Consider the following 27,354-nt stretch of genomic DNA (forward strand, 5'->3'; position numbering starts at 1 on the left):
TTCACAAATCACATAGGAGAGCCAGCGTGGTGTAGTGGTTAGAGTGCTGGACTAGGACCGGGGAGACCTGAGTTCAAATCCCCATTCAGCCATAATACTTGCTAGGTGACTCTGGGCCAGTCACTTCTCCCTCAGCCTAACCTACTTCACAGGGTTGTTGTGAAAGAGAAACTCAAGTATGTAGTACACCGCTCTGGGCTCCTTGGAGGAAGAACGGGATATAAAATGTAGTAAATAAATAAATCTTCTCAATATTTTCCAGAAGATCAATCAGTATTATTATCCCAATAACATTCCAATATTAGGGATTAGGGCTGAGGCTAAGAAGAAAGTGGCTTGCCTGAGGTCACCAAGTGACTTCACAGCTGAGGTGACATGTAAATCAAGGATTTCCTGTGTTAACACATTTGTACCCTAACTTCTTAATCAGAACAAAATGTTCTGGGATGGAGGGAGGAAGTTCTTGCTTCATATTTCGGGTATACTAGAATTACATTCTGTGAGGTAACCAGCTACCGCTGCTTTCCATAAACAAAGGCAAGGAACATGGAGGTAGGTAAGTACTCTGTACAGAGTTACTGAGGTATTCCTTAACTGGGAAACCCTTTGTGGTGGACAAAGGATCTTGGGAAGGAGTCAGAAAAGACTCCAAGGGGTAACGGATGCCTCCCCCTGCCATATGTCCTGCTTCCCCATCCTCCAGACTGGAACTTTACGGCAAAGTGTCAGCCAATACAGCCATAGTATAATATGATCCTACTAGTCGGCCCCACACAGAGCATCTGTGCGCTCTTTGGGGCTGGCTAGCTCTCCCCCCCCCACCTGCCCCAGTCTCCAGCTGGGCCCAGGCTGCTGGGCCGAGTGCCGCAGTGGCGGCCAAGGTGCCACCTCAGCGGCCGGGCCTGCCGCCGCAGCTCTGTGGCCAGACTCACCGCAACCACCGCCGCGGCCGGGCCCGCCACCACCTGGCCTCCGCGGCTGGCCAATTCTCCTGGGTGCACCTCAGCCAATCAGGCGCCTCCACTGCCCAGCCAATCAGCTGGGTGCTGGGACGCACATTCCAAGGCACACCCAGGAGAATTAATATAATAGACTAGTGGGCCCGGGCACAGAGCATCTGTGCCTCTAGTGCGGCCGGGCCCACCACCGCCTGCGCTGTGGCCGGGCCCGCCGCCTTACCTCCGCGGCCAGGCCCAAGAGTGCTGCCGCCGCCGCCGGGCCAGAGAGTGCTGCTGCGGCCGGGCCCGGCCAGGCCCGCCGCCTCGCCTCCGCAGCCGGGCCCGCCTGGCTCCCCGGCCATGGCCGCCACCGCCGTTCTCCTGGGTGTGCTGCCAGCCAATCAGGCGCCCCCTGCAGCCCAGCCAATCAGCTGGACTGCTGGGACGCATTTCTCCTGGGCACACCCAGGAGAATTATATATATAGATAGTTGGAATTTATTTTAAAGGCTTCTGTTGTTTGAAGAAGCCTCATTCACCCACTCCTCTAGCCCGCAACCAGTAGCAGCAGCAAGTGCAGCCGGGTAGGTAGGAGACTCCTCCAGCCTCTGGAGCCAGCCCAACCCCTTAGCTTTCTTCCTAGCCAGAAACTGGGCAGGTGAAATCATGTCTGCAGGGTAATCTCCCCTATAGTTTTCAGCTGGCCAGGTTCTGACCTCTCTCTTCACCCCAGTCTTTCCTGCCACTTGGTCTTGAACATGAAGAGAGGATTAGCTTGGAAAGCAGACTGGTGGGTTTTTGACCTAATCCAAAAAGGGAAATCTGGCCCATTTTCAGAACAAGTTTGAAAATCTCAAGCAAATGCCACTAATAAGGTAAATAAACTAACAGCATTAATTACCTTGCCTCTACAGGTAATGTTCAGCAAAATCCTCACTCCTCTAATAACGTTCTTTACCACCCGCTTTGCTTCCCTAAACTAATCTAGAGTCACTTCTAGAAAGGGTGAAGCAGGAATGTTACTCTGGTAACATTCCCACAAAGTTCACATGCAGGGGGTTTAAAATATTGAGTGTTGGCAGTGCAATAGCCTATATGTTAACAGGCAGAGGATATTACAGATGATGGAGGAGATGCAGATGGCCTGGGGGTTATAGGGAGGCAACATACGGGAAACAGCTCCCACAGATATTGCAATCAGAAAAGGTGTGAGTAACGTACATGGCTGTATAAAAAATGGCAGTAATTCCCTTGAAGACAAGCTGAGCCTCCCTCAACTGCAACTTGGTTGGAGGCTGTGTAGGAGACAAGGTCATGCAGACGTGCTGCCTCCTGAGACTACAGGCTCTGACAGCAGGGAAATGCTTGACTAACAAGAAGGTTGCTGGTTCGAATCCCCGCTGGTACTATATCAGGCAGCAGCGATATAGGAAGGTGCTGAAAGGCATCATCTCATACTGCATGGGATGAGGCAATGGGAAACCCCTCCTGTATTCTACCAAAAGAAAATCACAGGGCTCTGTGGGAGCCAGGAGAAGCAGCACCTGGGGATTATTGGTACCAAATACTACTATGGATATTTATATACCACCCTTCAACCAAAGTTCTCAAAGCGGTTTACATAGAAAAATAATACATAAATAATATGCAGTCTACAGTTATTCACACAACTTCAGAGAGACTTTCAGAGGCTGGTTAAGAATTTATTGCAGTGATACCAATGATTGCCTCAAATTATAATATGTGGAATTAAATAGACACCTTACGTTCTGTTTTTCAGAACTGGGGGCGGGGGAAGGGAGACTGTATAAAGACATAGCTTGGTGTAGAATAGCCACTAGGAGCACAAGCTGGAAAGTCCCATCTCCAACTTCCATCTCAGCCTTGAATTCACGAGGTGGCCTCCCATCTGCCATATGGGGGATAGCAATATTGGCTTACCTTACAGAACAGTTGTAAAAACTAGGGTTGTGCAAAGCTTCAGGGGCCTATTTGGGTTCAGTCCACTTTGGCCCAAGGAAAAGTGCCATGGGGAGAGTAGGGTTGAAGTAGAACAGACTGGGCCAAGTCCATTTTCCCCTTGAAGCTTTGCTTTGGCCCATCCCTATGATTCACCTTCCCACCCCTCAAACTACTTAACAGGATTACCGAGGCAAAAGAGAAGAGAAAAGTATCTAGGATTACTGAGGCAAAGAGAAAAGTATCTAGGATTACCGAGGCAAAGAGAAAAGTATCTAGGATTACCGAGGCAAAGAGAAAAGTATCTAGGATTACCGAGGCAAAGAGAAGAGAAAAGTATCTAGTCACTCCTTGCTTGCTGTTATGAGTACTCTGAGGCTGAATATTTTAGAATATACTTTTTTCTACCTTTCACTGTGGAGTCCCAGGAAATTGTGTGGGTGCTCCTGGAATTTGTAGTCTTTTCTACTACCACTATTTATATACAGCTTTTCCACAAAAGTTCTTGAAGTGGTTTACATAGAAAAAATAATTAAGGTGGATCCTGTCCCCAAAGGGCTCACAATCTAAAAACACACCAATGGCAGCAGCCTCAGAAAAAACTACAAATCCCAGGTTAAGAGTGTCATTTTTTAAAAGTCGGGTTGCAGAAGGTGGCTCCTTTCTCCCTAGTGGTAGAGAGTGAAAAGAGAGATAGAGTCCATTCTCTTCACCCCTGACGCAGAACAGACTGGGCCAAATCCATTTTCCCTGATAAGTAGCTTGAAGTCCTGATAAGTAGCTTGAAGGATGAAGGGAAGTGAGGTGGAGGGGGCAGAGCTTTGCTTGGAGCGGTCAAAGGGTTCCACTGTGAGAGAAGTACTTCACACTGGCCAAGTACAGACTACTGAAACAATATATGCAAAGTGTTTGAATGTTTAAAAAGCATAAAATAAATGCTAGGTATTATGCAAATAATTCTTCAGTGTAACAGATTGTGTTAGGGTGGCTTAATTTTGACTGGCCAATCACCAGCCAAATCACACATTAAAATGAACTAGTGGGCCCAGGTGTAGAGCATCTGTGCCTCTAGTTGGCCCCAACCATCCCCCCACTATGCCGCCGCCTCACCCTGGAGGACCAGGGCCAGGCTGTCCTGCCACCACCGCCCATCCTCCTCCTGCCGCAGCTGGGTGGAGCTTGCCACATCCCCATGCATCCCCTCTACAGGAATTAATTATATAGATTATAGTGATGAGATGACAGGTTCCAGAATTACTTGGCACACATTCATGTGACAAAATGCTCTTAACCGAACCAAGTTTTTAAAATGGCAGTATTGCTGGGAAATTTTTTGATAAACCAGGTTTCAACAAGTGCCCCAATATCAATTCATGCTATCTTTGGTCTTAAGAGGGCAGCTGTTCTAGAACAACCTAGAAGGCCACATTTTAATTTGTGGATCTGAGGTTACAAAAAATCTCATGTGTCATTTGTGGGAATTTTCTTTTCAAGCATCAGCCAGGAGGAAATTGCTTGCATCTGTTCTGGATAAAATCTGTGGTTTGCACACTTCACCCACCCCAACTAATTATCTGCCAAGTAAAAAGACAGAATCATTCAGGTTGCTAGAGTTACTGTGGTGACTATTCTCATACGTAACTTTATTCATTTAGATCAAAATTTCAACAGAAATGTATAGAACTAAGGTCAACCAATGTTGGCTGTCCTCGGTAGCCAACCAAAACTTGTGTTTGCCAGTGAACTTCTCCTTCCCTGAGGAAAGGAGCAGGGTCTTGACTGTAATACCATATCAAGGCATGGAGTGCCTTGAAACTACCATGATGGAAAGGGCAAGCTTCTTCCTCCTTCCAAGCTTGGGGAGGGGTTGGGGCTTGTATTGATTGATTTCTGAGCCTTGGAAAGCAGTGAGATCTCCCCAAAGCCTCAACCCAAGGTCAGGTTGCTCTAGAGCAGGGCTGCACATGGCCCTCCAGCTACTTTTGGACTACAGCTCTCATCGTCCCCAGCCACAGTGGCCAATAGGCAGGGATTATGGGAGTTATAATTAAACAACAGCTGGAGGGCCAAAGTTTTACAGCCATCTCTAGAGTCTGGAGAAGAGCAAGAGATCTCACCTGAACAGAATATACATTGGTGAATCTCAATGCAAAATTCACAAACAGAATATTTTTAAAAGGTATATGATCCAATCATCATCATCATCATCATCATCATCATAGAACCCACCATATGTGCCAAGAAAGTTTTGATATACATGTATCACTGCAAAAGCAAAAGAGACCACCTTTGCAGTTATATACCTGTTTTTGTCTGTCAACCTGAATGCAAAAGATACAACCACTAGGATTGCCAGGGTTACTGCATGGGCTATGAAAATCCAGAGTACATTATGTTGTGCCAAGGACTGGCTGATACTGAATTATTCATTGCCTGCATATATCCATCTATGTAGATGTTTGACTGTATTTTATTTTGTACTAGCTGGGCCAGGCACTTAGCATCTGTGCCTCTAGTTCTCCCCGCCTGCCCGCCTCCACTGCTGTTTCCTTCCTTCCTCCCCTCTGCCCACCTCCACTGCCATTTCCTTCCTGCCTCTGCCCTCCCCTCCCGGCTACCTCTGCCTTCTCCGCCTAGCCGCGGCACCAGTGTTTTCCTGACTGGCTGCCACCGTTAACTCCCGGGCCTGCCAGCCACCATTTTCTTCTCTCCGCCGATCCCCGTCACTATCCTATCCGGTAGCTCTCCGAACTCTCGCAAGAGCTGCCAGTGCCACACATGGGATTAGCCACGGATATGTCTTAGTGAATTATATATTATTGTCTGTTTTGGCCTTTGGCCGTAAATAAAGTATCTATCTATCTATGATGATTGTCATTTATTATGGCCCCATTCTATTAGGGCCTTTTAGCTTGAAATTTAAAATATGCATCTCAAAAAACATGTGGCGTCAAAGGCTTAGCAGACTTGAGAAATGAAATGAAGGTGTTTGGAAACTAAGCAAGCTACACACACACACACACACACACACACACACACACACACACACACAGAGATAGTATTTATTACTAGGTGGCCTTTGGAATTCAAGGTTTTCCCTCACCCCCAGATGTCAACTCAAGCATCAAGAGACAGCATATTCCACTGTGCTACATCCTCCTTGTAATCCTCATAGGGCTAGTCTACACATACCACAGAGTGATGGGGTAAAATCCAGAGTAGTAGGAATAAAACATGTCACTTCATCCAGTGGGTAGGATATGCCTTTTTTTAATGCACAAAACCCACAAATCAATTGCTGCAAGATCAAACACACCAGAGATAAAACACCCAACCCAGCCTGCTCTCTGCTTTCCTAGTTGCAGGAAGGATGGTTTTTTGCTTTTTTTCCCCCCACGGGGAGCACTACAAAATGTACAATCCACTCTCCCACCTCGTTCTGCCACATGTGTAAACCAAGCCTCAGAGACAGGCTTTGGCAAAACCTTCTGAATTCAAACTACATCTACTGTAACTTTTTACATTCCCCCACAAAAAAATGTAAACAACAACTCACAGCCCATGCAAAGCTGCTACTACAGCCTTCATATAAGAGTGTAGCATGGATGCACATCTCTGTTCTCATTCACCTCAAAAGCCATCCTCTGGCACCTCCATTGAAAAGTAGGGAAAAGATTTACTGTAAATGTAGGAGGCAAAGGCTGCTGGGAAGAGCCCCCCCACAAACAAGGAAGTAGTGCTTCTGGATCTGTTCATTTGGAAACAGACTACAAAGTCAGCCAGAGAGAATACAGAGGTCTATTTGCATATCCCAGGCTACACATCCTCAAAGGAAACCCTTCTTCCCCCTCCCCACAGAAAACACCCATCCCAGTCCTTTGGAAGCCTTTTGCAACAGCTAAAATGCATCTAAAAAGTATGCCAAGTTTTAATATTGGTTTATGTTTTCACATCCAGGAGCAGAAAGTGAAAGAACAAAGCAGAAGTTTGTCTTTTGGATCAGAAAATACTTTTGATTCCTCACTGGGGAACAGAATGTGAGGAGAAGCACCATATTGCCTCAACCTGAGCGAACTTGCTTGTAATGAAAGCAACTTACCACACAGATAAGATGAGCTGGAGGGTTTTCAGAAGAGCTGGGGAGGAAATTAGGGAACTAGGCCTTAACTTGGTTTTAAAAAGTCTACCAGAGAAGTATAACTAGTGATTGCACAGAGGGAATCACCAAGAAGTCCGAACTTGGCCATAAAGGAAAGTGGAAGCAGTTTGTTAATAACCAGAAATGACTCTAATAGTCTAAAGGTTTGACATTTTGTTATGAAAACATGGGGACTGAATCTCAGCAGGATTCTTATTAACACACACACACCTCACTACCAGCCCAATCACTTGTATAAAAAGTGCAGGCAAAGTTAAGTGACAGGTGACAACAATTCTGAAGCAAAAGTGCAGTCCACTCAGCCTAACCATTCCTCAGAAATGAACATTCAGAGAAATAGAAAAGAAATGCAACACAACTGCCTTGATTTTGCAACCAGTGCAAAAGTGGGTGACAGGGAATCTTCTGGTCACTGGCAGAGAGCAAGTGCTGATCTAGGTAGTCTTTTGGTCAGATCCAGTACAAATGTTTTTGTGCTCTTACCCTCATATCACACTTAAAAAAAAAAACCACACACACACACACTCAGAAAGGACATAAGCCCCAGGGTGCACCTTGAAAAGTGGTTATATATTTCCAAGTGTGGTTGCCAAAAGACGGAAAGTAGGGAGGAGGTGATTTCTAAAAAAGGAAACCAGAGACACTAGTGAGCAAATGGAAGCACAACACTCACATGTAGAGGCGATACTGACATACTGAATACACCGGCCGCTTCACACTTCTGGGAACATTTCCTGTCAACTTGGCCAACAGCCTTGGCTTCAGTTCAGCTCAGAAGCCCAGATGAGCACTCTCATCTGTTTCTCAGTCTTTGGAAAACAAACATTTTACCATTGAAGCAAGTGGTAGGGGAGTCATGATAAAGAAATGAAAAATGAAAGCTTAAAAACAGCCACTGAACCTTTGCCTCGCCTGTCTCATAGAAGTTTCCTTCACAGGAAGACACCCACTAGACAGTGACTTCCTAGGGCCATCCCATCTCTCAGCCCACACAGAAGATTAACCCACCACACTGATCTCCTCAGAGGAAGAACACAACACAAACCAACCAATAGGAGCTCTGAAAAGCAGGTAGTGTTCGAGAATTGTAAGTAAATCTGCAGACAGCCAGCACAGACATCACAGTGAGCACAGCATCTTCTAGGCCAAGGGTTCCCAACAGAGGGTACTAGCACCCCTAGGAGCAGTGTTCGCTCTATTGTCTTTCCCCATTTGTGCAAGAAATGAGTTTTGTTCTGGGCGGCAGTATCAGTGCAGTGTGCGCGCACCTGCATTCAGAGAGGGGCCTTCCTGATTCAACCTGGGCAGGATCTCAAATTAACTGAGCGGACATTAAAAAAAAACAACAACACTTGTGAGTGCACACACATGTGCACACCTTAAAGGGAACGCTGCCTAGGAGTACCTGAAGGGCTCCCAGGGGGTATTCCGAGCCCACCTGTTTCACCATGCCGCAGCTGCACTCTTTGTTCACCATCTGAGGATTGCCAGCTTGAAGCCGATGCATCTGCTGCAGAAGGGGAGGGAGGAGGGCTCTCCACTTCTTCTCTGCTCCTGATTGGCAGACTATGTGCTACAGCTCAGCACATCCCTCCCTTCAACTTTACTGACAGGCTTTTTAAAAAAGAGAGCCAGCATGGTGTAGTGGTTAGAGTGCTGGACTAGGACCAGGGAGACCCGAGTTCAAATCCCCATTCAGCCATGAGACTTGCTGGGTGACTCTGGGCCAGTCACTTCTCTTGCAGCCCAACCTACTTCACAGGGTTGTTGTGAGGAGAAACTTAAATATGTAGTACACTGCTCTGGGCTCCTTGTTGGACAAGCAGGATATTAAAAATGTGTTAAAAAATTTTGCACTGAGTATACCCATCGAAAGTAATGGAACAAGTAAACTCATCTCATTAATTTCAGTAAGACTGCTTATGAGTAACTTACTGTGGATGTGAGCCAATGACTTTAGTAGCCTGTCTCACTAACCGTTACACACACACACACACACACACACACACACACACACACACACACACGTGTTACCGTTATGTGACAGGCTACTCCAGTCATTGGCCTAAATCCAATTACTCATAAGCAGTCTTACTGAAGTTAATGAGACTAGTTTACTTGTCTTACCGACAGTAACTTAGTCTGGATGGATGTAAGCCCATGACTGGGGTAGCAACTCTCCCTCTCAAATCTCTATGGGGTACCTGAGATGAAGGTTTGCAACAGAAGAGGAACACTTGTTAAAGGTTGGGAACCTCTGCTCTGGGCTTTAGTTTGCACCATCACCATCCAGAACTACATTGCTTTCCCTCCATAAAGAGGTACAAACTCATGGGGACTCAGCTTCAATATTCAGCATATGCAGACTCCAAACACCAGGCCCTAAGTATTGCAGCAATAATTCTCACTAAAGTGCCTTAAGAAATAATAATTGAAAGGCTTCTATGAGCACCAAAGTATCCATCCATACAGGAGTCTGCCCACTGTGACTCTTTGTGAGTCACTGCTCTGGTCTTGCTTCTTCCCAATCAGCCTCAGCTGAGGCAGGCAGTTCTGTGATTCCGCATTTGAATGATCTACTTATAGCAGTATTACTCAGAGGTGGCTGATCATTGCATCGGTGAGAATCATTTCTCTGTCCTTGCCTCCTTACATTCAAAAGGCAAACCCAGATGAGCAACTCATGCATAAAACACAGGAGATGGACTCTTCTGAGGGCAAGTTCTCAGACATTCAAAGAATAAACCTTGTTGGGTGCAAGAGTGAAGAATATATTTTTGATTTCATGAACATAACATGCCTCTACTTCAGGACGTGATAAACCCCATGCACCAGGGAGCCATGGTAAGGCATGTGCACATGCATGCGCTCACAATTTTTGTGATGTCTGCTCAGTTAATTTTAGATCCCACCTCAGGTTGAATCAGGAGGGCCCCACTCTGAATGCATATGCACACACACTGCCTTGATACTGCTGTCCAGAACAAAACTCATTCCGCACACAGATGAAAAAAATTAGAAAGAACACTGCATGGCACCTAAATTAGGATATGGCAGGGTTATCTAACAGAATCTCTATTTGTCCCAGGCAGCCATGTTTCTGTTCCAAGTACACTACCTGTAAAGGGGATAAACAGAAGCCCATTTACCTTCCTTTTTCACAATGTCCATCACTAAATCCATTAATTTTGTCAGGTTTCCACTGTCTGATTGTGAATTTTTGGGCTGGCTCTTAGATTCAAAGATAATTTGTCAAGGCCTGCTCCATTTTTCACTCAGAAAGACATCTGTCTCAGCAAACCAAAATTCAGAAGACACCACACCAGTGCCCCCGCCACTTAGCTTGGGCATCTTTAAACAGGAGAATTACCTTGTCCTAGTGTGTGTTAGACATTTACTCTGCCAGGGAATCTTCCTAGCTTACAACCCTCCTCAATACTGTGGTTGGGGGGGGTGCATCTCTGAAACAGGCACTCAGTGTAGCTACCCTTGTATAAAGTCCTTCCATAGTTAGTAGTCTATGACAGGAGATGCCAGAGAAACTATATAGGATTAAAGCAGTGCCAGCAGTGTTCCTCCTCCTAACAGGGAATCCCAGATGTGGTTGACTACAACTCCCATAATTCCCAACCAAAAGCCAACACAGCTGGGGCTGCTGGGAGTTGTAGTCAACAACACCTAGAATTCCCTGTTAGAGGAAATGCGAAGTGCCAGCCTTAGACATCTGTGCATCTGAAGTAAAAAGCTCCCCAAAGGCACATCTCACTCCCACATGGGACTAGAGCTTGTTTCACTCACAGAAACACAGGAGCCAGGAGAAATGTCACCCAAACCAACAATGATGCTTTGTGTCATGACTAAGGCCAGCCCTGGAATAAAGACACTGAGCTTCTTCCAGAAGGAGTAGCCAGCTGTGAGACCTTGCAGTTAGCCATGCAAGACAAGTATCCTATGTCACCCTCCACTGTGGCAGCACAGGACTTGTAGGTCTAATTCCCATCCTTTCTCATAGCCTTCACCAACATGGCATAATGCTGAGCAGAGATCTGTATCTGTTGTGTAAATATATATCAAAATTATACAAGGGAACCCACATTCTGTGAGACATCCAATATGTTAATTTGCTTGTTTTGAATATTCTCATCCTGTTCACCACAGAGAAGATCAAAGAACTAAGTAGGTTACTGAGGCTCACTCTGTCTCTGACCATTGGAAATCCTGGTTAGTTAGCCACACCCAAACATTTGATTTCTAAGATTTCAGCAGGTGTTCACACGTTCTCAAGCCAATTTTCACAGCATTTGGGAGACAGAAATTTGCTGATCCTTCTGCATTAAGGAAAAATCTTGCACCAGACAGACAGGAAAGCAAATCCCCCCAAGTGCTTTGACCATGGTAACTGGCATTAAGCACAGAAATTCAGGTGGGCAGGGGGGAAAAGAGCTGCTGATATTTGAGGCGGGAGATATTCTCATCAGGACACTCATTTTGAAAGCTAATGGATAATTTTAGGGCTGCAACATGTAGTTGATTAATTGGTTAGAGATTTTTTATTATTATTTATTTATTTATTTATTTATTTATTTGATTTATATACCGCCCTTCCAAAATGGCTCAGGGCGGTTTACAATTTAAAATGTGCCCTTGATTAATAAATCATATAAAAATATATCTTTACATATACAAATAGTTCAAAAAGTGCAGGCAGCAGGGACCATCATAGAAGAGGCACACCTCCTCCTCTCTCACATGAGGGATGCCTCTTCCAAAATAGTGCCTATACACTAAAAGTACAGAAAACTACCTTTTCATTCATTTGCAAATACATGCAGATCTAACCAGTTAACTCAAAAGATTGATGGATGTTTTTAATCAGATGACAGCCCTGGTTTTAAGACCTAATTTTATGTTGGATTTTAATAATTTTAAACAATGTCTGTAACAGGGCTTGACAAATCCCAGGCTCCAGGGAGCCATGGCACCTAGAAATTTGACCGTGGTGCCTAGACAAGGATATTTAGAGGCAGGGTTATTTAATAAAATCTTTATTTGCCCCAGGCAGCCCTGTTTCTGTTCTAAGCATGTTACTTGTAAAGGGCTGTTGTTTTTTTAAGCCCATTTACCACTTTCCTCCAAAACCCAGTCTGGTAATTCTGCCAAGTTTTCATCATCTGGCTCCACACTTTTGGGCTGGTCTGTAGATCCAAAGAAGATTTGTCAAGGCTTGCTCTGCACCCCGCAATTGCCAGTTCTAATGGATTGGTTGTCTTTCCTCCTCATTTGTTCCCACAATTTCATTACACTACTTTTGACATGTTTCTTTTATATAAACACATCTTCTCCTATTAAGATAAGTGGGTTGGAATTTTTTGAACATTCCTACCCATGCCAAAAACTTTGCTAGAATGTGCAAAAAAAAAAAAAAAAAAAGCCCAGGAGGAAATGAGATATCTCTATTGGACCATGGACCACACAATATTCAGAGATCATGTGAGAAATGCGGAGAGAGGCATTTCTTAGCAGGGACTATTAGGATCAGGAGACACAGGTTAGCACCTAAAAAATTAATGCTGAAAATGTTACACAGGCTTGTGCAAAGCTGTCCCCTAAATATGCAATGCTGGTCTCCCAAACCAACCCACTCCCCACCAATAGGTTGCTGGCTAGAAATTTCAAACACCTTTTCTTTCAGTCCTGGGTGCACATGTGCAGAATCAAAATGTTTTTTAAAAATTATTATTAAATTAAAATAGAAAGTTTGATAATGGAAGAGAAAGAATGAGGATATTACATAATGTTTGCCCAGACGACACTAGGGGGCATACATGTTTTTTCTATGAAGTAATATCCTGAAATGAAATACTAATTGGAAGAGGAAACAGGATGAGGTGTCAACTATGCAACCTACTTGCATATGAAAACTGTACAGGGAAAAATCCCAGCAGTGCAAACACATTTTTAGTGCATACAGAAACCTTTGGTTTTTAATATACATTAAAACTACATCTCCAAGCCTCTCAAATGACAAGGCCATCAGGAAAAAAAAGTTACCCAGAGTACCATAAAGTTTCTTTAAACTCAACACAGAGTTTTAAGTTAAAAGCATTGAAGAGCCCATGTTTACTATGTTCCTAATAATCAATCAATTGTAAGGAAAGGGGGTGGGGAGAGTATAAAATCCACATAGGCTAGGTTCAGACATAAACGAGAAACCATGGTTTCTCACTATAAATGAATCTTGTAAAGTTACAAGTTTCCCCTTTCCTCTTCCTTCACATGTGAGAGAAGAGTGAAGACTTCCACTTTAACTTTAAGAAAAACATCACAATTTTGTGCTATCCACAAACTTGGAGAATTTCTGTTTGTTAATTAATTACTGTCAGAACAAAGCAGGACATCAATTTGATTCTGGTTTGATATCTAGTTAGTTCAAACCTCAGTTCCAGAACTTTTACTTAACTCAGAACTGTGGTTTGTTAAACTGAACGAAAATGCTTCCATTCTCCTCCTCATGTGCACAAAGGAGTGGAGGAAGGAGCCTTTATTCTTCCAGGCTTATTCTTCACAAATGAAAAACATTATTTCTGGTTAACATGTTAAGCTAGGAATATAGAGATCTGCCTTCTACCCACTCTGGTCCACCTAGCTCCATACTGTCTACACTGACTGGCGGCAGCAGCAGGCAATGTGGACACTCTTCCACTGAGCTATGACCCAATCCCCAACATGCCAGACTTTGGCAAAACCGTAACATTGTGTGTTGTAACAGACCATTTGCTTATTGCAAGACTTGGAAGCTAAGGCAGAGGAATTGAGTGCAAATAGGAAACAGATTTGCCACGCATCCAGGCTAATTAAATGGTTATCCTGGCAGAGTCAGCTCTATTAACCAAATTACAGGTACTTAAGACATGTGCAAGGTTTGGGGTGAAGAAAGGAGTTTTAAATTGGAGTAGGAAACAGAGACATCACTACAAAAAATTACGGAAATATTCTGTCTTAAAGGATGGACAGTGGGAGGAGTTCAGACTTTGCAAAGACTCAGTAGAGGCACAGTCACTCCCCACTAGCAAATTTTAGAACTGGGGGGGGGGACAACCACCCACAAAGGTATTCATGTAGCTTCCCCCCACCCCCGCACACACACTTTTTAAAAAAAAATGTGCTAGGTGATGAGAAACAGGAGAGGGCTGTTGCTTTTGTAGCTTGCTTATGGGTTTCCCTGGGCTGCCATCCTAAGTGGTATAGCCCAGACACAGTTTTACCATCTCAGGAAAACTAAGCCCACAATGGACCCTTCCCCAACCAAGTAAGGCAAATTTTGTGTTATGTTTCTCTAGCCATCACACAGAGTGCCACAAACATGCACTGGCTCTCAATCACCAGCCATACAAAAATTTAAAAAACAAAACACTTATCTTTCTTTTTCATGAAATATGTAAACACTAAATCCTATTAGTACAGCTCAGCATTTGAGAGGCCTCACTCAGTAGTCCTTCTGAAAACAAGTGCAGGGGTGGAGTTTGGGTTTGAACAAACTGCATCCTGAGTATGCACACCAACTTATATTCCGTGATCTCAATCTTGAAGTGAGATACCACACTGTATTGTCTTTTACATGTTTCTTCCCTTTTGAAACAGATGGGGGAGGGGTCAAACTGTGAACCTGAAATCCAGAAATGTGCCCTGAACACACATTATATACCCAATTTCATTCTAGTATCTCACCACTGAACAGAATTGTCAGCCAAAGACCTTGGCTTAACTCAAAGGCTTAATTCACTTGGCCAATGAATTCTACACACTGAAGTTCCAATTCTGCCAAAGGATTTCGCATTAGAAATCCTGACATGCAGGCAGGCCCACATCTTGGAAGCTAGTAGGCTGCACGACAGTTCAAAATGCATTCCTAACAGAACCAGATTTGAGGGAACCAGTTTTCCCCAAGTTAAACAGCCTGTCTGCTTTCCATTTATTCTTAAAGATAATTTTGAAAGCAAAGTTGTTTTGCATGTGTGACCTTTAACAAGTTTAACTTGTTCTACGTAGCCTGGGCTTCCTGCTGGATCACAAAGGATGATGCTTACAAAATAGCTGACTTGATTTTTTATAATCAAGCACTTAAATAAGATGTCACTCTTTCACACAACACCTCTATAAACCTTGACCAGAGACACACAGTGCTGTGGTTTTGACACTGTAGACGCCAGCTGGGAGAATAGCAGCAGCAGCCGCCAACCGGGAATAATAAAATCAACTTACTGCAAACAGTGAAAGAGCACTTCTCAGTAAACAGCTTACTGAGTTTATGACCCTGATCATTTCAGGCGACACAGTCACCCTGGTGGAAGTCACAGTGCTGGACTGGTAGTATTGCTGCCTCTTTTAAGTGCCCAGATTAATTGGCAACAGCAAAACATTTCTGTTTTATCTACAAGATCTCAGCCTACTTTACTGGTCCTCACAGCAGTAGACTACTTTACTGGTCCTTTCCTGCAGTAGTCCATGGGTAGGGCAACAGAAATGCTCCACTACCCAAAGAGAAGGATGCTGACAACTCAACTAAGAGCAGGCCTTTACAAGTTCTCTTTAGATCTAGAAGCCAGCCCCCAAATTTAGGAACTCAACAATGGACACTTAACAAAATTACTTGACTTAGTGACAGACACTGCGGAGGCAGGGGCAGATCTAGTAGGGGGTGCTAGGAACAGGGCCAGCACAAGGACCTGTTGGTGCCCCAAGCAAAGCCTGGCCACTGCCTGCCACCACCAGAGCAGCCGGCCAGGAGGCGGGCCAGAGGAGAAGTGGCGCAGGATGGGGCTTTCCTGGCTGCCGGCCCTTCCTGCTGGCAGCCGGAAGCAGGAAGAGCAGGCGAGCGGCCAGATGATAAGAAAGTGGCGAGTGTGGCTGCTGGCCAGCTTCTCTGACTGCCTACATGGTCAGAGAAGCTAGTGAGCCAGCCAGCAGCCCCATCCTGCTGCGATGCCTCCTCTTCTCCTTGGGCTCACCCACCCACTCTGTGTACTCCTGGCTGGGATCTGGAAGCAGGAAAAGCAAGTGGGTGGCCAGAGGAGAAGACGAGGTGGCGGCAGCAGCAGCAGCAGAAATGTGGAGGGACAGTCAGATGCCGCCCCATCGCCATGCTGCCTGCCCCCACCACCTCGTCCCAGTGCCTGCACTTGCCACTGCTGCCTGGGGTGTGGCAGCCAGAGTGTGGCAGGGAGTACCTTGTGGGTTAAATGACACCCCACACCCACAGTGGCCGCCTAGCTGGCCTAGTGAGCAGACCGGCCCCAACTGTGAAAATTCCTGTGGCACCCCTTGTAATTTCCTGTTGGAGAATTTCCACGTGGAGCAAGAGGGTAAATTGGCTTCTCTTTATCAAAGCGATATGGAGGATCAATATCAGCCAAAAATAACCTCAAAACCAAAACCAAAAGCAACTATGGAATGGAAGATTTATTCCAAGCACTTAGAAAAATATCTTTGTCAGGAAATAGCCTTATTAGACTGCCTGGAAGAGAGACTCTCTTGCCAAAATCCTAGGCAACAGATGCTCTTCCATTCTGCAGCTGCTTCTAGGTTTGTTTGGGGGGCTTCTCTTTATCCCTTTTACAAGCAACATGCTTAGAACAGAAACAGGGCTGCCTGTCGGAGAGGAGAGCTGGTCTTGTGGTAGCAAGCATGACTTGTCCCCATAGCTAAGCAGGGTCTGCCCTGGTTGCATATGAATGGGAGACTTGATGGGTGAGCACTGCAAGATCTTCCCCTCAGGGGATGAAGCCGCTCTGGGAAGAGCAGAAGGTTTCAAGTTCCCTCCCTGGCTTCTCCAAGATAGGACAAGATTTTATTTTATTTTTTTTTTTTTGGATAGGACAAGATTTTTTTTATTGAACCAACAAACTACCAAAGCATACAGTACGTTGCCAGGGCTGAGAGAGATTCCTGCCTGCAACCTTGGAGAAGCCACTGCCAGTCTGTGAAGACAATACTGAGCTAGATAGACCAATGGTCTGACTCAGTATATGGCAGTTCCTATGACAAATAAAGATTTTATTAAATAACTACTTCTGAATATTCTACTCTAGATAACACAGTTCCCTGGTGGCTGGGATTTGTCCAGTCCCAACTTAGATGATACTGAGCAATCAACACTCCTCTCAATCAAAATTGTCTAACAATTTATCTAAAGGTACTCCAGTGCCCTACATTCTAACAGAAACTCTGTTTATACAGCCCTTGCTCTTTTCTAAAGTGCCTCTTGGCCATGCTGGGAGACTGAGAGATCAGAACATTCTGGTGAATGGCCGTAGCCTCAACTACTGCAAAACGTTCACAAGACCATTTGGGGAACTTTAAGTTCCTTCAAGCATCCCCAAGTCTCTTGAAAGTAGTCACACCCCTCTCCTTTCTACATCCAAGCCGTGCAGTGCAGATAGTCCAAGGCTGGGAGTACCAGTGGAAGGTAAGCTCCTACAGAAGTACAATAACAAAGGTGTATCTTTCGAAAGAGAAAGATAAACACCAACTGAAATTTCAAGGCCTCATCAGAAAGTAGACTTTGGACTGTTCAGTTTTGCAACTTAGTTTTCTGCACCATAATAGAGCCCTCCCCCAAGTTTCGCCTGCTTAGACAGTTGTGCAAACAGTAGCTTCCTGTCACCGTGCTGGCCACACACCAGCACCCAATTTAGCCTGCAGCATCACAAGCCACCAAAGAGGGTCAACACCTTCTGTGAGGCTGAAATAGTCACAGCCCCTCAGCAGACAAGCTGAATTATTTTATTTTTTTAAGCAATTCCTGTGCAGGCACCGAGTTCAGAGACACTCGGTCTGTGGTTCCCAACTACATCAAAGACGACAGGGGCCTCCCACTTCTTTGCTTCCAGCAACAGAGACAACCCCAACAGGGGCATTTGAGAATGAAAGGGCATGGTTGACGCCAAGTCACCCCTACATACAATGTCACACCATGACCTCCCCTGTTGCATGATAAGAACGCTAACCGCAATACTAAAAGACAAGACTAAAGCCTCTGGGGGATATCACATCGCCTACAGCTGCCACACCACAACGTGGGTGTGCACTACTGTACACCCCTCAGAGCTATTCCAGCAGTCATTTTTATTATTGTACAGGAGTGGGTCAGGTGTGACTTTCAGTTCACTGCTCCATCCATCTGTACAGCTACAAAATTCTATTTTTCCTCCACCACCAAACCTTAGTTCAGTGCTACACAACTTCGGCCCCTCTGCAGATGTTAGACTACAATTCCCATAATACCTGATGATTTGTCACAGTGGCTGGGGATGATAGACGTTCCAGCCCACCAACGGCCAGAGGGCCAGAGTTGTACAGCCTGCCTTAGCTTGTCAACACCCCAACATCCTCATATAGTCACTCACAGCCCCAAAGCCATCCCTACACACCTCCAACCTCCACAGACCACTTCAGAAGGCCACAGCTCCCAGGGTCACCCAAGCAGAACCACATCCCTCCTTCCAGCACTCACAGCAGCCTCCCACTGGAAAACAGGATTACCAATCCTCCAAGATTGTTTAGGAGTTTCCAGGAATCAACACCTATCCCAATCACCACTGAAAGCAATCCTGGATATTTTAATGACTTGATGTGAAAAATTAGGAGGTGGGGGTAGAGAACCTCCAGTAAAAGCTTAAGTCAGAGTGGTTAACTATCAGTAAGCCTAATAAGTCAGGATCCTCTCATCTCATTAGCACCCATAATCATCTCATCAGCACCCATAAGACTGATGGACCCACCTTTCCCCAAGACCAGCCATGAGCCCCTTCAGACGGACAGCCCACCCACCGAGTTCTTCACAGCCACGTACCTCCCCACAACTTGCCACCTATTCTCCAGCCACTTATCAACCCCATCCGATTCCCAGAACCAACACAAACCACCTTCCATCTTTTCTTCCTCAATCCTTGATTTATATTAAAGAAAGATTCCAAGGCTCAAACCCTACAGGAAAGTAACGCCCCCAAACCAGGAAGCCTTGTTCTCTCATGCACACCTACATACATGCAGTCTAATAGCTACTCAAGCAGTGAGAAAGTACTCTGCACATGTTCAGAAGCACTTCCTCAACCGAAACGAAGTTCTTGGAACAAGTAAGGTCCACAGCTAAGCTAAGCTCCGTAACACCTGCTCCCTCCTCCCTTCCAGCCTACCTTGCAGACCACCCGGCGTCCCTTGCCCACCACAGGGGCCGACCCCGCTCAGTTTCTTCCCGTCTCCTCGTCGCTTCTAGCCCTGCCCCAGCTGCTGGCCAGAAGCTTTGCCCCGCCCTCTCTTCGTTAGCGTCACCGACACCCTCTGACCAATCGCCTGAGAATTCTGCGGGTCCTTCGCCAAGGACCGCCGCGGACAGCCAATCAGTACGCCCTGGTGCTTTTATTATTCATCGGGCTGTTCCGGGCTGGGCTTCCTCCTCCCGCCACTGTGCTGGAAACCCAGCTGAGTTCCGGGCAGTGTGTGACGTCGCCGCCGCCGCTGTTGTCGGGGGCGGGCTGGCGGGCACGAACCAACTCAAGTGCTTATGATGTTCCTATTCGGGGGCCGAAGAAGGGTGGCTAATTCATACTGGTGATCCAGAGGGAAGAAGGGGCCGGGCCAGTTCCAGATTATAGAGACAGCTCTTGACAACATGGTGTGTGTGGGTGGGCCTTCCGTTCTCTTCTTCCTGGCCACCTCAATAGATGTAATCCTCGCCACCATGCAGCCCAGAAATCGAGCAAGTGGAGGTCCTCTCTCTGAAGGCGCCTCTCTGGGATCGCTTATCACCTTTCTTTTTCTCTAGCCCTATTAAGGCAACCACAGGGCTCTGTGGTCTCCAGGAGTCGACACCGACTCGACGGCACACTTTACCTTTATTCATTCATATGTTATATTTAACACACATGCAGGAGTATGCTTCCTATGCGTAAGAATATTTATACACCGCTTTTCAACAAAAAGTTGCCAAAGTAGCTTAACATGGAAAAAGAAGTAAGTTGGTTCCTTGTACCAAAAGGGCTCACAACTGAAACCAAACAAACCAGAAAGTAGACATCAGCAACAGTCACTGGAAGGTCAGAGTGATGTGTATAACTAGGACCATTGCTTTCCTGCTGCTAAATATGAGAGTCGCCACTTTAAAAGATGCCTCTTTGCCGGGTCAGCCAGGGGACCTGTACAGCAAAATCTCTGGACTTCTCTTTTTCTACACTGGGGGGCGTGGGGGCATCATAAGAACAGCCCTGCTGGATCAGGCCCATCTAGTCCAGCATCCTGTTTCACACAGTGGCCCACCAGATGCTGCTGGAAGCCACAGGCAGGAGTTGAGGGCATGCCCTATCTCCTGCTGTTACTCCCCTGAAACTGGTACTCAGAGGCATCCTGCATTTGCGGCTGGAGGTGGCCTATAGCCCTCCAACTAGTAGCCGTTGATAGACCTCTCTTCCATGAAGTTATCCAAATCCCTCTTAAAGCCACCCAGGTTGTTGGCTGTCACCACATCCTGTGACAGAGAATTCCACAAGTTGATTATGCATTGCGTGAAAAAGTACTTCTGTTTGTTGGTCCTTAATTTCCTGGCAACCAATTTCAAGGGATGACCCCTGGTTCTAATGTTATGTGAAAAATTTCTCTCTATCCACTTTCTCCGCACCATGCATGATTTTATAGATCTGTCTCGTGTCGTCTTTTTTCTAAACTAAAAAGCCCCAGGTGTTGTAGCCTTGCCTCATAAGAAAGGTGTTCTAGGCCCCTGATCATCTTGGTTGCCCTCTTCTGCACCTTTCCCAGTTCTACAATGTCCTTCTTTAGATGTGGTGACCAGAATTGTATGCAGTATTCCAAGTATGGCCACACCATAGTTTTATATAAAAGTATTAGAATATTAGCAGTTTTATTTTCAGTCTCCCTTCTAATGATCCCTAGCATGGAATTGGCCTTTCTCACAGCTGCCGCACACTGAGTTGACATTTTCAACGAGCTGTCCACCATGACCCCAAGATCCATCTCCTGGTCAGTCACTGACAGCTAAGATCCCATCAGCGTATACTTGAAGTTGGGGTTTTTCATCCTAATGTGCATCACTTTACACTTGCCAACATTGAACCTCATTTGCCATATTGTCACCCACTCACTCAGTTTGGAGAGATCATTTTGGAGCTCCTCACAATATGTTTTGGATTTCACTACCCAAAAGAGTTTGGTATCATCTGCAAATTTGGCCATCTCGCTTCTTAACCCAACTTCTATATCATTTATGAATAAATTAAAAAGCACTGGTCCAAGTACAGATCCCTGGGATGACCCCACTTCTTACTTTCCTCCATTGTGAAAACTCTCCATTTATCCCTACCCTCTGTTTCCTGTTCTTTACCCAGTTAGCAATCCACACATGTACTTGTCCCCTTATCCCATGACAGCTAAGTTTCCTCAGGAGTCTTTGATGAGGAACACTGTTGAAAGCTTTTTGGAAGTCCAGGTATACTATGCCAACTGGATCACCTTTATCCACACACTTGTTGACACTCTTAAAGAACTCCAAAAATTTCGTGAGGCAAGATTTACCTTTGCAGAAGCCATTCTGGTTCTCCCCCAGCAGGGCCTGTTCTTCTATTGTGCTTCACATTTTATCCTTGAGAATGCTTTCCATCAATTTGCCTGGAACAGATGTTAAGCTAACCGGCCTGTAATTACCCGTTATATGTTTTTGCAAGGAGGTCAGCAGTTTCACATTTGAGTTCTTTAAGGACTCTTAGATGGATGCCGTCTGGCCCTGGCAATTTGCTAGTCTTCAATTTTTCCAGAGAAGTTTAGAACATCAACTCTTGTCACTTCTATCTGACTCAGTTCTTTAGCCTCCATCCCCCAAAAGCCTGGCTCAAGAATAGGCATATGCCATGAAGACAGATGCAAAGAAAGATGCAAAGAATTTAGCTTCTCTGCAACCTCCATATCCTTCTTAATAATCCCTTTCATCTCCCATTGCCTAACGGTCCAGCTGCCTCCCTGGCAGATTTCCTGCTTCTGATATATTTAAAGAAGTTTTTGTTATTCCCCTTGATGCTTTTAGCTAAATGTTTCTCACACTTTCTTTTTGCCTCCCTTATTGTCACCTTGCATTTCTTTTGCCAGAGTTTGTGTTCCTTTCTGTTCTCATTTGGACAGGTCTTCCAATTTCAGAAGGAAGTTGTCTTCTCCTTTATGGCTTCCTTGACTTTACCTGTTAGCCATGCTGGCATCCTCCTGGACTTAGTGATACCTTACCTCCTTTTTATTATACATTCTAACTGGGCTTCTAGTATTGTGGTTTTGAGTAAACTCCATGCATTCTGGAGTGAAGTGACTCCTTATGTTTCCTTTCAGTTTTCTTTTCACCATACTCCTCATTTTGGAGAAGTTTCCTCTTCTGAAATTCAAAGTGTCTGTGTTAGACGTCCTTGGTGATTCTCTCCCCACATGTATGCTGAATTTGATTGCACTATGGTAACTGTTCCCTAAGCGGTCAATGACACTGACATCACACACCAGGTCCTGGGTGGCACTCAGGATTAAGTCCAAGGCTGCTTTCTCTCTGGTTGGTTCCAAGACAAATTGTTCTAGGGCACATCATTCAACGTATCTAGAAATTTGACCTCTTTGGCATTACTTGACTGTGACTTTGTTCAGTCTATGTGTGGGTAATTGAAATCACCCATTATTACTGCCCTGCCTCTCCTTGACAACTCTCTGATTTCCTTCTGCAACTCCAAGTCACTGTCAGTGTTTTGATCAGGAAGGCGATAGCATGTCCACAGTAGCACATTTCCTTTCAGGCCTTGTATTGTCACCCACAGGGTTTCTGTGGAGGACTCCAGTCCACCTAGGTTTTCTAGCTTGTTAGATTCTATCCCTTCCTTAACATACAGTGCTACTCCACCTTCAAGGCACCCCTTCCTGTCCTTTCTATAGAGTTTATATCCAGGGATAACAGTGTCCCACTGGCTCTCACTGTTCCACTATGTTTCTGTTATGCCCACTATATCTATTTCTTTGTTAGCAACCAAGCACTCCAGCTCGCCCATCTTGGCTCGGATGCTTCTGGCATTGGCATATAAGCACCTATATGCGGAATCTCTTACCTGGTGTATGCTATCTTTCTTTTGGCTCTTTGATCTCTTTGACCAGCTAGCACAGCCTCCTGTCTGCTCTTTATGTGGATCTGCTCTGTCCCCTTCTGTTTTATCTGAATCTTTTACACCCTTGCACCTTATGGATGGCATTTGCCAAACCAGACACTGGCCAGCTCCTGTTGACTATTCCCCAGGCATCATTTTAAAAGCTGCTCTGTGAACTTTTTTATTTTAAGTGCCAGCAGTCTGGTTCCATCTTGGTTCAAGTGCAGCCCATCCCTTTTGTACAGGCCTTGCTTGCCCCAAAATGTATCCCAGTGCCTAACAAATCTAAACCTCTCCTCCCGGCACCAGTGTTGCATCCATGCATTGAGATCCCTCAGCTCTGCCTGTCTCTTTGAACCTGCTCGTGGAACAGGTAGCATTTCTGAGAATGCTACCTTGGTGGTCCTGGACTTCAATATGCTACCTGTCAGCCTAAATTTGGTTTCCAGGACCTCCCAACTACATTTCCCCACATCGTTGGTGCCGACGTGCACCATGACAGCTGTCTCTTCCCCAGCGCTGCCAAACACTCTATCTAGTCGCTGTGTGATGTCTGCAACCTTCGCACCAGGCAGGCACGTCACCGTGCAGTCAGCACGCAGATCACAAACCCATCTCTCTATACCTCTAATGATCAAATCTCCCACTACAAGGAGGCCCCCGCCCCCCCAGAGGAGTATACCCTGTGCGAGAGGATATGGGTTCATTGTCCACGAAAGGGGTCCCTTCTAAGGGTGCATTTCCCTCTTCCTCAGACTGATGTCCTCCTTCCCTGAGATCTTCATTCTCCCTGACAGCAGAGGAGCTATCAGCTGTGGAGTGGGATGCCTCTACCACATCCCTGAAGGTCTGGTACGCATGTCTCTCTGAGCTTCCCCAGATCTGCCACCTTGGTCTCAAGGGAACAAACGTGTTCCCTGAGAGCCAGGAGCTCCTTGCATCGAGCACACACTCTTGACTTCTGCCCATGGAGCAAAGAGTCATACATGCAACACTGTGCAATACATTGGGTTGGCGGGATTAGGGAACCGAAGACTGCAAGGAGCAGCTGTTGCTGTCTCTGGCCACTTGCCTGCCCTGGCCTCCTCTCTCCCTTTGGAAGGTTCTATTCATTGGTTCTTCATCTCGCTCTTAGTGGTGTGGGGTGGAGGACTGGACTTATTGGGCCCAATCCCTACCATCTCATTGCCCAGAGAAAGCATGACACAAGAGGACAACAAGGCAACCACCATTCTGCCCAATTTCTTGCCTACATTCTTCCTCTGCAGAGGCAGAAACAGCAGCTCTTGTCCCTAGTTTGCTCATTCAATTGTACTCTCTGTTGGGGAAATGTGGGAGTCCCAGTCCTTTCTGAATGCCTCAGAGAGAGAGAGAAGGCAAGCAAGCGGCAGGTGCCTTGTGCTGCCTCCTGATTGAGTCTGAGTGAGAAGGGCAAAGAGGTCGTGAGGTGCACATGGGAGGGTGAGCGTCTAACCCCCCCCACCCGCCACGGAGACCCAAACCTCCCTGGGGGCTGCTGCACTTCAGTGATCATTGCTATCCTGAAGGATTCAGCCATCTTGAAGCAGTAGTGCCTCAGCAGTTTTTTAAAAAAAATTATTTGTTTGTTTGATTGATTGATTGATTGATTTTTAGACCGCCCTTACAAAATAGCTCAGGGCGGTTCACAAACATCAAAGACCCTTTAAAACAGTTGCCCAATGATGCTGGCCTAGGGAACAGGGAGAGCACACCCACCCAGATACAGGTTTGCCACCTCAGAGAAAGCCAAGTTAGGTGAAATGTTGGAAGATCTATGATCTCTTTTGGTTTTAATTTAACAGCTGGGGGGGGTATTGAATGGGGAGAGCATCACTGCGGAGGGTTGTTTCCCCACTCCAAATCACACACACATACAAAACTACTGGGTGCCTTGCAGGGGGAAATGTACAGGTACCTGTTTGTTTTCTGCCATAGGGCACATAACAACTTGGAGGGGACAGTGAAACATGGGAACACCCATTTTGTGTTATTGCTGAGTCCTGACTAGAGTCAGAGTGCCAACTTTAGCATTGTGATGGCTTGAAGTGTTGGAACTGGATGTGGCCCAGGAACATAGGAAGCTGCTGTCACGCCCTCAGTCTCCGACAGCGAGGAGGAAGGGGAAGCTGTCAACTTTCCAGGCAATGCAGGAGTGTCTGAGGGGCAGAGCCCGGCTGTCAGTGTTCATGAAACAGCTGTGGATAATGACTCTGAGCAGGCACAACAACCTGAGGCAGCAGAAATCGTGAAAGACCAATCAGAAGAAGAGCTATGCAACCAACCCCCGCTGACCCCCCAACAGCGGCGTGTCATGAGACGCAGGGATCAATTGGAGACTATTAGGAAAAGCAAACGCCTCTTGCAGAGGGCTGATAAGCCTTAAATCCCTGCCAGCTGGGAGCTCTCGTGGCTTGCACTATAAATCACGTCGTCAGTCGGCTACTCACTGCTGAAAAACAACATTCGTCAAACTATATGTCGACAGCGTGCAGCCAAGTCCAGTCAAGACCTTGACAGTTACCTTATACCAAGTCAGACCATTGGTTTCTCTAGCTCAGTATTGTCTATGCTGATTGGCAGTGGTGGGTCTCCAAGCTTTCAGGCAGGAGTCTCACCCAGACCTACCTGGAGATGCCAGGGGGTGAACCTGGGACTTCCTGCATGCAAAGCAGATGCTCTACCACTGAACTATGGTCTCGACCCCTAAGGGCAATGTCTTACAGTGCTCACATGTAGTCTCCCAACCAAATGCAAACCAAGGCAGACTTTGCTTAGCAAGGGGACAATTCATGCTTGTTACTACAAGACCAGTTCTCCTCCCCACTAGAATTGCCACCCCCTTCCCCCCCACCACCTGTATTGATTTTGGGTCAGCTCTACAATATGCAGAAATTCAACACATGCACCACCATTGCTGCACCTCATACGAAGAGAGCTATACATCTAGGGCCTTTCTGGCAGTCCTGAAGCTGTTAAAGGAAGAGTTGCTATCAAGAAGGGGAAAGGGAAGCAGGAACCTTATATGCATCAGATCCTGGAAGATGTCATTGCTTGGTCCTCAAGTTCATTGGTCAAGACAATTGTAAAGGAAAGGTTTCCTTTTGGACCAGGGCTGCACAGCTTTGGCCCTGTAGCTGTTGTGGCCAAACAGTCCAGGATCATGGAAATTGTAGTCAGTATGCCAATGCAGGGGGTGTGGCCAGAGCTGGGCACAAACGCATGGCCCCTGTCCTCTCCAGCCAATTAAATGCTTTGTTCTCTGGCTGGATGCTTCCTTTCTCTCACACACACACATTGTATGCCCAACCCTTAGGGGAACACTGCTTTTCGGACCTCCAGCTAACCTGGAGCAAGAGTCTGTAATGCTGTTCAGGCCTCACCAGGGCAAGGGGAAGAGATGTGTTTTCTTTCTCACACCCATGACATTTTCCTCTGCTGTGTTATATAGCATTGGAGGGTTACATCTGGGACTATCTGCCAGCTCCAAACCGGAGCATTTTAGTGCTATATAATTTTACTGCTATAATTATTGTTAACCACCCAGAGATGAAAGTTTGGGGCGATGTACAAATTAGATAGATAGATAGATAGATAGATAGATAGATAGATAGAATATAATGTTGTGGGGTGCGGCGGCAGGCAGTGGGTGGTCTGGAAAGTGGGAAGGGGGAAAGGTTACCTTTCCTCCTAATACATCCCTGATGGTGCAAGAAGTAGAGGTTTTTGAACCTGACAATACTCATCTGAACCCTGGTCCCTCCTCCAGGATACTTACTATAACCTTTTAGGGGCCCATGCAGGCCAGTTCCCTCTCCCCCACACCCCCACTCTGTTGTGTATTTTCCAGCTTAACATTCCTCCATATCTCAAGCGCTCTGTCTTAACCATAGACTTATTTTATAGACTCCTGCAGCCTTCCAATTCCTTTAGGCCCCTGCTTTGTTCTCTCCCACGGGGCAAAAGTGAGAGCTACAGGAGAAAAAGAAAGACCTATAGAAAACACCGGAGACATTCAGAATGTGTATGTTGCTGTGGTGGAATGACAGCTCACAGGACTGTTTTGTTTTTATCTGATTTGTAACATTATTTTTTTCTTTTAATTTACA

General features: G+C 45.9%; 1 protein-coding gene across 5 annotated transcripts in view; it reads right to left on the bottom strand.

Annotated features, from left to right (window-relative positions):
• Positions 1 to 19,405, bottom strand: part of STAT3 (signal transducer and activator of transcription 3) — a 48,529-nt gene extending 29,124 nt beyond the window's left edge. For 2 of the 5 annotated variants that reach the window (XM_053261484.1, XM_053261480.1), the window contains exon 1: positions 19,250 to 19,405. The gene's annotated coding sequence lies outside the window, so the exon portion shown is untranslated. Of the gene's footprint in view, positions 1 to 340; positions 480 to 932; positions 1,020 to 1,179; positions 1,316 to 19,249 lie in introns of those variants that run through there. The other 3 variants (XM_053261481.1, XM_053261482.1, XM_053261483.1) reach the window with 3 other exon arrangements.
• Positions 19,406 to 27,354: the final 7,949 nt, after the last annotated feature.

Source organism: Hemicordylus capensis, chromosome 6, assembly GCF_027244095.1.
Source record: "Hemicordylus capensis ecotype Gifberg chromosome 6, rHemCap1.1.pri, whole genome shotgun sequence".
Taxonomy (NCBI): domain Eukaryota; kingdom Metazoa; phylum Chordata; class Lepidosauria; order Squamata; family Cordylidae; genus Hemicordylus; species Hemicordylus capensis.